We start from the raw sequence: 12272 nt of genomic DNA, 5'->3' as shown, positions 1-12272 counted from the left end.
GAGACAGAAAGAGGGGGAGAGACAGAGGGAGAGAGAGGAGGAGAAAGAGGAGGAGGAGAGAGACACAGAGAGAGAGACATAGAGAGACACAAAGAGAGGACAGACAGACACAAAGAGAGACAGACAGACAGAGAGAAGGAGAGGGACAGAGAGAAACAGAGACAGAAACAGAGAGATGGGGGGAGACAAAGAAGGAGAGGGAGAGTCAGGGAGGAAAAAAGATAACTAGATAGACATAGAGATAAAGAGATAGAGGTAAGTGTACACACACACACACACACACACACACACACACACACATATTTGTGTATTCCAGGAGAATTATGGTCAGATTATAACTCTCTCTTACAGTCTTTTTATCCCTCATGCTGATCACCTTGGACTGGCTTTTAAACTGCCTCAGGCAATACCAAAGGGCTTGTAATTCAATGGGAGGAAAACCTACTTCTTGGCTGCCTCCCTGTTCTCCAATCTCCTAGGGGGCACTAGATGGGTCTTTCACTTTCTCCAGAGCTTAGAACCCCAGTCTCTACTAGCATAGCTGACATCAAACATTAAACAGGGTTAGCAGCTGCTAATAAATTTTATATGCCACTAAATTAAACAGTGTTGATGAAATGGACAGAAATTGCCGGGGGAAAGTTCTGATGGCTGGGTGTTGCCACTTTCTTTTGCTCACAGAGGAGAGCGTGTCCACGCTGACGGAAGCTTCACCCTGCCTCATCAGAACTGTGGGCAGAGACATTTGTCTGTAGCCAGCCCAAATTACCTCACCCAAATGACTGATCACGGTCATTTTCACCATCTTAGCTATATTGTTGACCCAGGTGGCCACCATTGGGCTAATCAATAACCATATTTTTCCAGAGGTTTTGAAGGAGAGCAGAGAAACACAAATCTGACAAGGCCTGACCCTGCACATATCTACGCATATAAAATATAATATGTACTGATACATATAGGCATCTACATATTATATGTACACATTTGTGTGATTATAAGTATGAGGAAGTAGCATAAATAGAGAACTGGCCTAGAAGGCAGGAAAGTCAGAGTTCAAGTTCTGACTTTGACATATACTGGATGAGTAACTTAACTTTTTGTACTCTAGGTTATTCTCTGAGATGATCCAGTGCAGAAAGGTGCTAAGGTTTCTTCACTCAGAAGTTCCTTATACCAAGGGAATCGCAGGTCTTCTCCCTTCTTATTTTGTATTTATTTATCTGTGGACTTTTTGTCCCCCTCCTCTCTGTCTCCAGTGGAATGTAAGTTCCTTGAGGCCAGGACAGTTTTACCTTGAATATGTGTATCCTCATCACCTCACACCACTACCTTGCCTGCAGCAAGTACTTAAGCTTTGTTAAATAAAATCTGCTGAATTCTAGTTGGGAGGATCCCCACCATCCCCCCCACCCCCCCCAAAAGAGTGCTAGCGCAGACTGCCCTCCTGAATAGGAGTCCCCTTCATGGCATCCCCTTTGTACACCTAGAGGCATAAGTGAATGCTCCAGAGAGCCCTAAACTGAGACATTTCCACCTGCCTTTTCTGTGCTGGGAGACAGAGGGTGAGAAGGGAGATGCTACTATTGAAGGGAGATGTGTGGGTGGGTTTCTATATGGGGGTATAGGAGTAGGTGGTTCTTCAGTCATTCAGCTGTATCCAACTGTACATAACCACATGGACTTTGTCTGTGGGGTTTTTCTTGGCAAAGATACTGGAGTGATTGCCCTTTCCTTCTCCAGTGTGTCTGTCTCCATTTTACAGATGAGGAACTGAGGCACATAAGGGTTAAGTGACTTTTCCAGAGTCACACAGCTAGTCAGTGTCTAAGGCTGAATTTGAATTCATGCTCCGGACTCCAGACCTGGCGCTCTATCAACTGCACCACTAGAAGGGTACCTCACTTTTAAAGGGTAGAGAAATGTACTGGAAAGAGCAATGACCTAGGAGTACTTTGTGTACACTTGTTTACATGTTCTCTCCCCTATTAGATTGTAAGCTCCTTGAGGGCAGGAACTGTCTTTTGCCTCTTTTTGTAGCCCAAGCTCTTAGCACAGTGCCTGGAATATAATCAATGTTTATCGATTGACAATTAACCACAGGAAAGTCATTTAAAATCTTGGACATCAATTTCCTCCGACTGGAAGGGGTAATAATAATTCTTGCCCTTCCTACCTGACAGGGTTGTCCTGAGCAAAGCATGCAAGCATTCTGCAAACAGCAACCAACTTTGATTTAAGATTTTCTGTGAGGCAGGTACTGTCGGTAAACAACAGGAGTAAGCAAAAAGAAAAACAGCCCCAGTCTTCAAGGAACTTAAAATTCTAATGGGAAAGATAATACGTAAAAGAAACTGAGGCTGGAAGTTGGGAGAATTTGAAAAGAGGGCATGGAAGATAAAACAGCCAGAGTCAAGAGTAGAGCCTAGAGAGGAATGAAAGAATGAACCAGACTGATCTAGGGCCCTTTCTCAAAATGGGCTAACTAATGGGAAGGGCTAACTAATCAGAGGAAGAAATCACTGGGGTGGAGGCAGTGGCATGCTGGTGAATATTAAACTATAAGCTCTCCAGAAAAATTTACCCAAGACACAGTTTTAAGTTTAACCTGCATGATTAGACAACTAGTGATGTGGTAGATAGAGAGCTGGCTCTGAACTCACTTCAGATTCAGCATCTGTTTGCCTCAGTTTCCTCAGCTGTAAAATGACCTGAAAGAATCATTGGGAGAATTAAATGAGATATTCATAAAAGTGCTTAGTACGGTGCCCTGCCATAGTTGTTGCTATTTGGTCAGTCAGTCATATCTGACTCTTTGTGACCCTGGGGACCATAGCATGACAATACTGTCCATGTTTTCTTGGTTTTCTTGGCAAAGATACTGGAGTGGTTTGCCATTTCCTTCTCCAGTGGATTAAGGCAGACCGAGGTTAAGTGACTTGCCCAGGGTCACACAGCTAGTAAGTAGGCATTTAGTAGGTACTACATAAATACTTATTCCCTTCTCTTCTGGTCATTAACATTTTCTCCATCACTTTATTAAGTCTAGACAATCAACAAAATAATAAATCAAGCCCTGATTTATAGTATTTGCTGATTTCCAAAATATAAAACCTCACACCGAAAATTTAGCAATCAGCTGAAAGATTGATCAGAGTTGGTTCAAGCACACCACTGAGTGGAGGGATTTATCATGGTGAGAAGTCTGCTGGAATATGGTAAGAAAGAAGTCTAGAGTCAGGATAGGAGGAATTAAGCATAACACAGAATAGAAATATATTATTATGTATACGTGTATATGTATATGAATTATATTATTATATATCAATATTGATTCTACCAGAAAAATCTGGGAGGGGGGTCACTATTCAAAGACATCTTCTCCCCCCAACCAGACTATAAGCCCCTCAAGGGCAGAGAGCATGATTTTTTTCCTTTTCATTCTACCCTCTCTCTAATGCCCAGCACAGACCTGGCATGCAATGAAGGGTTGGAGTGGGGGGCATAATACATATGTGTTGAATGAATTCCTGAGTGAACAAAGAGCAGTCATTCACCACCACCCACAGAGTGTCCTTTCATGCTCTCCAAGGCAGCTGCCCCAGCTGGAGTCTGTCAAGTGAATATATTGGGAAAAGATACAACACAGTAAAGCCCATTCATTGGGGATCCCACTAATTGGGAGCTTGTGATAATCTGGACACCAGCTGTCCTCAGATGCTATTAAGAATCATATAGTCATAGAACACAGACCTGAGAGGGATCTTCCAACATGGAATGACAGACTATAGGACATAGGATGTTAGATCTAGAACCCACCTTAGAATACAAAATGTTAAAGTTTAGAACATCAAGTGTTAGAGCTGGAATAGTTCTTAGAACCAAGAATGTTAGAGTTAGAATAATCCTTAGGACATAGTATATTAGAACATAATTTTAGAACTGTAAGGGACCTTTGGACATTGAGTGTGATGATCTAGAACATAGAATGTTAGGACTAGCAATGTCCTTAGAACATAGAATTTTAGAATATAGAATATTAAAGCTGAAAGTGACTTTTGAACACAGAATGTTAAAATATAGAACATAAAATGCTAGATCTAGAAATTTTCTTAGAAGATAAAATATCAGAACTGGAAGTGACCTTTGAACATAGAATGTTAGTGCCAGAGTAGACATTAGAGAACATCTGGTCCTATCCCTTCCATTTAGCAGATGAGAAAACTGAGGCCAGAGGGGTGAAGTGGCAATGGCTTTTTGTTGTTGTTACAGTCATTCAGTCCTGTCCAACTCTTTGTGATCCCATGGATTTGTCTGTGGAGTTTTCTTGGCAAAGTAATGTGATGTGGACCATCTGTGGTTAAGGAAGAAGCAGAGTTGGGAGTTACCAAGTCCAGATTAAGATCCTTTGTCAGTGTTATAGAGAGAGCCTGACTAGGGTTGGTGCTTCAGGTTTGAAAATGCAATGAAATTAAACACTTGTAGGTCATCCAACAGTAAACAAAAGGAGTTTTATTTATTTAGCAACATCTGGGAAAGAATATTCAGCAAAGATGCAGCATTGATTCATCTAGGTGTGGCTTCCCTGAATTCTGTGTTAGCCAGGCAGGGCAGTTGGTCAGAAATCCAAGGGAGGAGCTTCTGACACTTCATGCCTTGGCTTTTTGTACTCAGGATACCAAGAAGCTGCACCAATCATTCAAGTCTTACTCTGTGTGATCAATTAAATATCAAGGATGGTTTCAAAATATTTTTAAAGAAAAACTAGTCTAGCCTGCATAGGGGTAGAATCCTAAGAGATTGCTTTTATTACAGCCAGTTTTCAGTAAATGGAGGAAGAAGGGTGCCAAATGCTAAGGGATACAAAGGGACCCAGGGAGGAATATCAATAGATTTGTTCCACACGGTTCAAGGATCCTTGGAAGATAGAGAGTCTGCTGGGCATTAGGACATTTGTTTGCCCAAGGATTGCTAGGCAATGCTTCCTCACCAAACCTGACTCAACTACAACATAAGCCTTCTCCCTCCTCACCCCTACTTCCTTCCTTCCTTTGCCACACCCCAACAATCTTGAGTTTAAGAAAGGATTTACTAGAAGAAATGTACAAAAAATAGTCAGAAGGTAACGTGGTATAGTAGATTGCACGCTAGAGGCTAGGAGTCAAGAGAACAGGGTCTGAATCTTGGCATTTACTCCTATGGGGTAAGTTACTTGTTTTTGAGTCTTGGTTTTCTTTTGTGAAAAATCAAGACACTCTACACAAATACATAGTCAGGGCTAAGAGGTTACTACTAGTGAAGGAAAAGTTAGAAGTAAAACAAAATTCTTGATCCTGAAAAGAAGATTAAAAGGAAGAAGAAAAAGGATGAAAAAGGAAGGGAAGAGAAGAGAGGAGAGGAGAAGAGAGGAAGTCTAGACTCTAGGGGAGACCTTCTATCACCTCTTAGACAATTAGGGAATGACTGAACAAATTGTGTGTGAGTGTAATGAAACATATTGCCCCTTAAGAAATGTCCAAAAAGATTATTTCAGAAAATCATGGTGCATAAAATGGCACAGAGTGAAATGAACAGAACCAGGATGATACTTTACAGGAGGACAGCATCATTGTAGAAAAAAGGCAGCTTTGAAAGACTTAAGAAGAATTCTTTCCAAAGCACTGAACACTCATGGCGTCCCCAGAGCACCTGAATGCAACATGGTACCCATCTCCCTTCAGAAAGGTGATGGGTATGAGGTGTACCCTTTCTTTTCTTGATTTTTAATTGGGGTTGGGGAGAAGTTAGCAATAATGCTTCCAAAAAAAAAAGATGAAGAACCCTTGTCTTAGAGAAAGGTTCAATGGTAATGCTTACCCAAAAGCTTGCTCTGTAAATGCCCACATTGGATTGCTGTGAGGAAGCTTTTTGGAAAGCTCAAAGTTCTATAAAAATGTAAATTATGACTTGGATACAGATCAGGGTTTGAATCTCAGCTCTGGTATTTAAAAACTATGTGACCTGACACTTACCAGCTGTGTGGCAGGGGCAAGGGGCAAGGCACTGGACTTTACTCTTCCATAAAAATGGGGATAATAATGCCTGTAGTGTTTTCCTCCAAGACTTGTTGTGAGATTTAGATAAGAGCAATCAATTAACATGTATTTATTAAGTGCTTTTTATTTTATTTTTTTTTTGCTTTTTGGAGGGCAATTGGGGTTAAGTAACTTGCCCAAGGTCACACGGCTAGGTGTGTGTGTGTGTGTGTGTGTGTGTGTGTGTGTGTGTGTGTGTTAAGTGTCTGAGGTTGGCTTTGAACTCAGGTCCTCCTGACTCCAGGGCCAGTGCTCTATTCACTGCACCACCTAGCCGCCCCCTGGAATTGTCTTGTTTTGGATTTATGTATACTCAGGCTTTTCTTCACCATCCAACAAGCCAACAGGAAACAGTCACAGAATACCTGCTCCTGCTCTGAACCAAGGACGCTTCCTTATGCATCATTTGCAAAAAACAAGCTGAGGGGAGGGGAGAGAAGGAGAGGGGAATTAAAGCATCTCCAAAACTGCATAGAAGGGAACAGAAGGCAAGTCAGTAGGAAGCAGGCAATCAGCTCAGCTTTGAAAACAACATGTTAAATTTATTACATACTTAAGAAAAGCTAACTGTCTATAATACAGATTCACAGCATCATACACAGTCTCTTTTTTCTGTTCTACTTGTATATGGAAATGTTTGTCTTCTTTGGTGTTTGTTACAGTCAGAATAAAAAAGCAATTAAAAGTCCTGATAAAAAAGAAAGAAAACTGACTGAGAATGTTGTGTATACAATGAGATGCAATCACTGTGTCCACTGATTTTGCTTAACTGTTTCATTTGGGAGACCTCATTTGGGGGGAGGGGGTGGAAATACCCAGAAATGTTCCTCTATAAAATCTAAGGTCCCTTCAAGTTATACCATGCCGTGAGCTATGTGTAGAAAAGACTCTCCCCAGTGCAAGCTGTGTAGCTCCCCAGTCTCCTGATCTGCCTGTCTAGAAAAGAGCTCCCCAGCCAAGTCTTTGACCTACTTAAGAAAGAGCTGGGGATGCTGAGAGTTTTAGGCATCTCACGGTGATATTATTTGGAGACACACATCTGACAAGTAGCTCCTAGAGAGTAGTTTGGGAGGGGCTGAAATAATTGGGATCTGACCAGCCAGGGGGTAGATCTGGGAAGATAGTGGGGAGAGCAGATTCTGGGCTACTGGTTGGGTCTAGAGACCTGATGGCTTGGGTCATAAAATTCCATCATGAGCTGCCATGAAATTTCCAACAGCTGCTGCCTATTCAGGATCAAATCAAATGAGCAGGAAGATATGAAGCTGTGGTCTTATTTGGGACCAGCTGCGATCTCCAGGGACATTAAAAGGCAGGCAGCAGTTGTCTAATTGAACAAGCTCTGAACAAGCCTAGTCAGGCAAGGTTGGTCTAAGAATGGCTGGCAATAATGTAGGCAAGCAGTTTTCATGGCTGAACCAGAGTCTCCATCTTAAAGCAACAGAACCAAGAGTCTTTGTTTTTGCTCTTTTTAAAATGGAGGGAAGCAAATAAAGTTACTTTTCAGGTCCTTTTCAGTGTGACATAGTGGAACAAATATAGGAGCTGAAGTAAGGATATCTGGGTTCAGATTCCAGCTTTTATACTTAAAAACTGACCTTGGGACAGCCATTCAATCTTTCTGAGCCTCAGTTTCTTCATATGTAAAATGGACACCATGATATCTCCCCTATCTACAGGATGGCTGTGAATAAAGTACTTTGTAAAACATAACTAAAGTCCTTTATTAAATAGTATTATGATTAATCCACTTCTAACCTTCTATGTTCTAAAATTAGATTCCCAAGATCTCTTGCAGCAACAAACATTTATATTTTTAAAAGTTTAAATGTAATTTTATTTTTTTCAATGAATAAAAATCAGATTCACCCACACAAACACATGCTCTCACTGCCCCGTGCATATAGCAGCAGAGAAGGGGAAGGGAAGAGAAGGGGAAAGGGAAGAGAAGAAAGAAAGGGAGAGGTGGCCAGGTGGCACAGCAAGTGGGAGCGCTGCCTTCAGTGTCAGGATGACCTGGGGATCAAATCCGGGGTCAGATACTTGGCACCACACCCAGAAATGACTGGCCGTGTAACCTTGAGCAAGTTGCTTAACCCTGATTGCTTTAAAAATAAATAAATGAAAATTTAAAAAAAAGAAAGGGAAAGGAGGAGAGGGGAGACTCAATCACCAATCTTCACTGACAGTCTCTCCAACCCCTGATGTGAGGACCACATGAACAGCCAAGAACAAGATTGTGCATTCCCTTTAGTAAGGGGCTAGAGCTCATATTCATGGAAAGAGGCTCAAGCTTAGGACCCACCAGAAGGGCCAAGGCACTCTGTTCCATGAGAAATGCCCCAGTCTGATTAACAAACATAGTCAGGATCCCCTGACTATCCCCATTACACACACATTGTCTCACCCGATCCTCACGCAACCTGGTATGACAAGTAGTTCAAGGTTTATCATTCCCATTTTAGACATAAAGCAACTGAGGCCTGGGAAGGTAAATGGGGCTCCCCTGAAGTCACAGAGTTAGGAAGTGGCAGAGGAAGGATTCTGATGCCAAATGAAGTGCTCTTTCCAGAGTTCAGTTCTATCAGACGTTGGGTGACTAGCAAAGGCAGATAAAAGAAACTAGCCACCAGGAGTTACTTCCTTCCTTTGCAGACCTAGGAAATCAAGCAGATTCCTTAGCATCTCAATGAGATACTGCGTATTCAGCCAGGTGCCCAACAGAGCATGGGAAGAAAGGGAGACAAAGGTCCTTCCATAGAAACAAATGCAGACCTGGATGTGTGTGACTGGAAGGGGGAGGTGGGGTGCCGTTCCAGTTCCATCCAGTCTCCCTCATTTCTCCTGAGGCCTGATTAGAGGACAACAGATGGATGTAATACAGATCCAGAAGAGAAGGGAATAAGTATGTATGTAATACCTACTATGGGCCTACTTACTGACTCCTGGCTCTGAAGCTCACCAGCTATATGATGAGACAAATTACATGCTCCCTAAGCCTCAGTTTCTTCATCTGTAAAATGGTAGAATTAGACTAGAGGATCTCCAAGATCCCTTCTAACTCCCATGTGTCTATAAGGCTTTAGTTGATACCTAACAGCTAAGTTACCTTAAGCAGAAATCAGTTAACCCCTTTGAGCCTCAGTTTCCCCTTCTGCAAAACAAGGGTTCTGGTTTAATTGGTTCTGCTCTCCCATTGCTAAATTTCTTCTGCAGTCTTCATTTTGAGGATGAGCCCAGGCCTGCCATTCTCCTTTCCCTCCTAACCTGAACTTTCCTCAGAGCTTAAAGTCTTCTCATCCTGAAATACCTCATTTCTTTGCCAGGCCACTTCTCTCAGTCGTGAGTTCCAGCCAGGGTCGTCATTTGGAAGATGAGCCCAGGCCAGCCAGGCTTCGTTCATCTCCCTGCTATGCTTTAGCCTTCCTCTTGATTTTCAATGAATTTCAATGAATAATGAATATGTTCCTCCCTTCCTCTTGATTTTCCTCTCTTTCACATACTGTCTTCGCCATTAGAATGTAAGGTCCTTTATGGTGGCGCAGTGAATAAAGCACCAGCCCTAGAATCAGGAGAACTTGAGTTCAAATCTGGCCTTGTACACTTAATACTTACGAGCCGTGTGACCTTGGGCAAGTCACTTAACCCCAATTGCCCTGCCTTCCCCCCTCCAAAAAGCAAACACAAGAATGTAAGCTCCTTGAGAGCAAGAACTTTCTTTCTACTTGTCTTTGTCCACCTTGTAAGCATGCACAGCTTGTCACACAGCAGTCACTTAAGTAACCTGCTCTCTCTGAACCAGAGATTCATCTATAAAGCAGAAAAAGCAACCCTTGCATTAATGACTTCTTAGAGATATTGTGAAGCTCGCATTTCACCAACCTTAAGGCACCATAGAAATGGGAGCTTTGCCATTTTTCTTCTCTGCAGAATCAACATTACTGCACGTTCGGTCTCAATAATCTAGGTACCAGAGTGGGGCAGCCAGGCCTGCTGAAAAAAGAGACCCACTGGCAAATTACAATACCAAGTGCTATAGAACTGTACACAGGGCTGATACTGAGAAAGAGGAAGAGACTATCCAAGGTCATGATGGTAGCAGAGGTAAGATGAGATCCCAGGATCTTATTGTAGACAGCTCTGTCTTTTTTTAACCAACAGGTGTTTTCCTGAAATGTTATGTGTCAATCACATGTTGGTAAATTCAATCCTCCTTTCAAGGATGGGGAAACACACATCCAGAGAAAGAACTGAAGAAGTCTGAATGTAGATCAAAGCATACTATTTTGTTGTTATTGCTACTTTTTTATGTGTTTTTTTTCCTTTTGTTCTGTTCATAACATGACTAATGTGGAAATACATTTTATATGATTGCACATGTATAACCTATATCAGATTGCTTGCCATCTTGGGGAGGTGGGAGAAGGAGGGAGAAAGGGAAAAAAATACAAAATTTTTCAAAAATCGAATGTTGGAATTTGTCTTTACATGTAATTGAAAAAAAAATACTATTTTTTTTTAAAGATGGGGATATGGGGTGGCTAGGTGGTACAGTGAATAGAGCACAGGTCCTAGAATCAGGAGGATCTGAGTTCAAATCTGGTCTCATACACTTAACACTTAGTAGCTGTGTGACCTTGGGCAAGTCACTTAAACCCAATTGCCCTGCCTTCCCCCTCAAAAAAAAAAGATGGGGATATAAAAAGTAAATAAAGCACCATCTCTTCCCTCAGATCATACAATCTAATAAGAGGAATGGGACGTCTTCAAGTAACTTAATATCTGGCATGTGACAGATAAAGCACCAGCCCCAGTGACACAACTAGGTGACACAGTTGGTAACTCGCTGGACTTGGAGTCAGGGAGACCTGAATTCAAATCTTGCCTCAGACACAGTGACTATGCAACCCTGGGCAAGTCACTGAATTTCTCATGGCCTTGAAACTAAGGTTCATCTGTAAAGTGAGGATAATAATAGCACCTAACTACTTCATATAGTTGCTGTATCAAATGAGAAAATGTGTATGAAGTGCTTTGCAAACTTAAAAAGAGCTTATATAAATGGAAGAGAAGCATTTCACCAGATTGGAATGTGAATGTTAGTCATGGAGGATAGGGTGAGTAAAAGCACAAAGGTAGAGAGGAGACCAGACCAGGTTGGGGGAATAGAAAGTGGGCTCACTTTGACTGGAATGTCATGAAGGTATATATACACATGGATAGAGAGAGACACATGTGTGTATCTTTATCTATATATCTGCCTGGCAAATGTTTAACAACTGATTCTCCAAAAAATGTGTTCATGACACATTTTTAAGCTTGATCTGCATTATTCACATTTTCCCATTACTTTCTTAAGTCTAGACAATCAATCAAACCCTGATTTGTAGCATTTTTGTTTTGTTTTCTGAGGTGAAAATGTTCACATTGAAAACTTGACACATCAGCTCACCTCTCAAGAGCCAGACTTAGCTGACTCCAGCATGCCCCTGAATACAAATGACCACAAAAATTATTAGATAATCTTGATTAAATGAAATTTAAAAGATTTTCTTTGAACAAAATCAAGGCAACTAAGATAAGAAAGGAAGTTGCTGATTGGGAAAATATCTTTACATTAAAATATCTCTGATACAAGCCTGAAATTCAAGATACATAGGGGACTAGCACATACATTTAAGACAGAGCTTGGGGCAGCCAGGTAGCACAGCAAGTAAGAGCACCGGCCCCAGAGTCAGGATGACCTGGGATTGAAAAATATACGTATAAAGAACAACATCAAATCACTATTAAGAAGAGAAATACAAATCAAAATAGTTCTAAGATTTTGCCTCATCTCCAACAAATTGGAAAAGATGACAAAATGTGGAAAGATCTGTTGTTGGAGGGATTGTGGAAGGGCAAGTACACTAATATACTTTTGTTAGAGCTATGAATTGTTTCAACCATTCTGAAAAGCAATGAAATAATGCTAAGAAAGTGACTAAAATGTCCATATTGTTTGGTCCATAGGATCAAGACAGAAAGAAATGTCCCACAAACCAAAACAGTCACATCAAGATACTTTTTTATGGTAGCAAAAGATGTGGAAACAAAGTAGATGCTTATCAAATAGGGTAAGACTAACTAAAACATTAGGTACATGCACACATCATAGGATCACAAGGGAACTTAGAAGTCATTAAGCTGTTGTTCTTT

The sequence above is a fragment of the Petaurus breviceps genome, unplaced genomic scaffold (assembly GCF_028583685.1).
Source record: "Petaurus breviceps papuanus isolate PSGF00001 unplaced genomic scaffold, PetGlider_PUasm1.0 171, whole genome shotgun sequence".
In the NCBI taxonomy this organism is placed as follows: domain Eukaryota; kingdom Metazoa; phylum Chordata; class Mammalia; order Diprotodontia; family Petauridae; genus Petaurus; species Petaurus breviceps.
The sequence above is the reverse complement of the archived record's forward strand: the minus strand, read 5'-3'. Positions refer to the sequence as shown.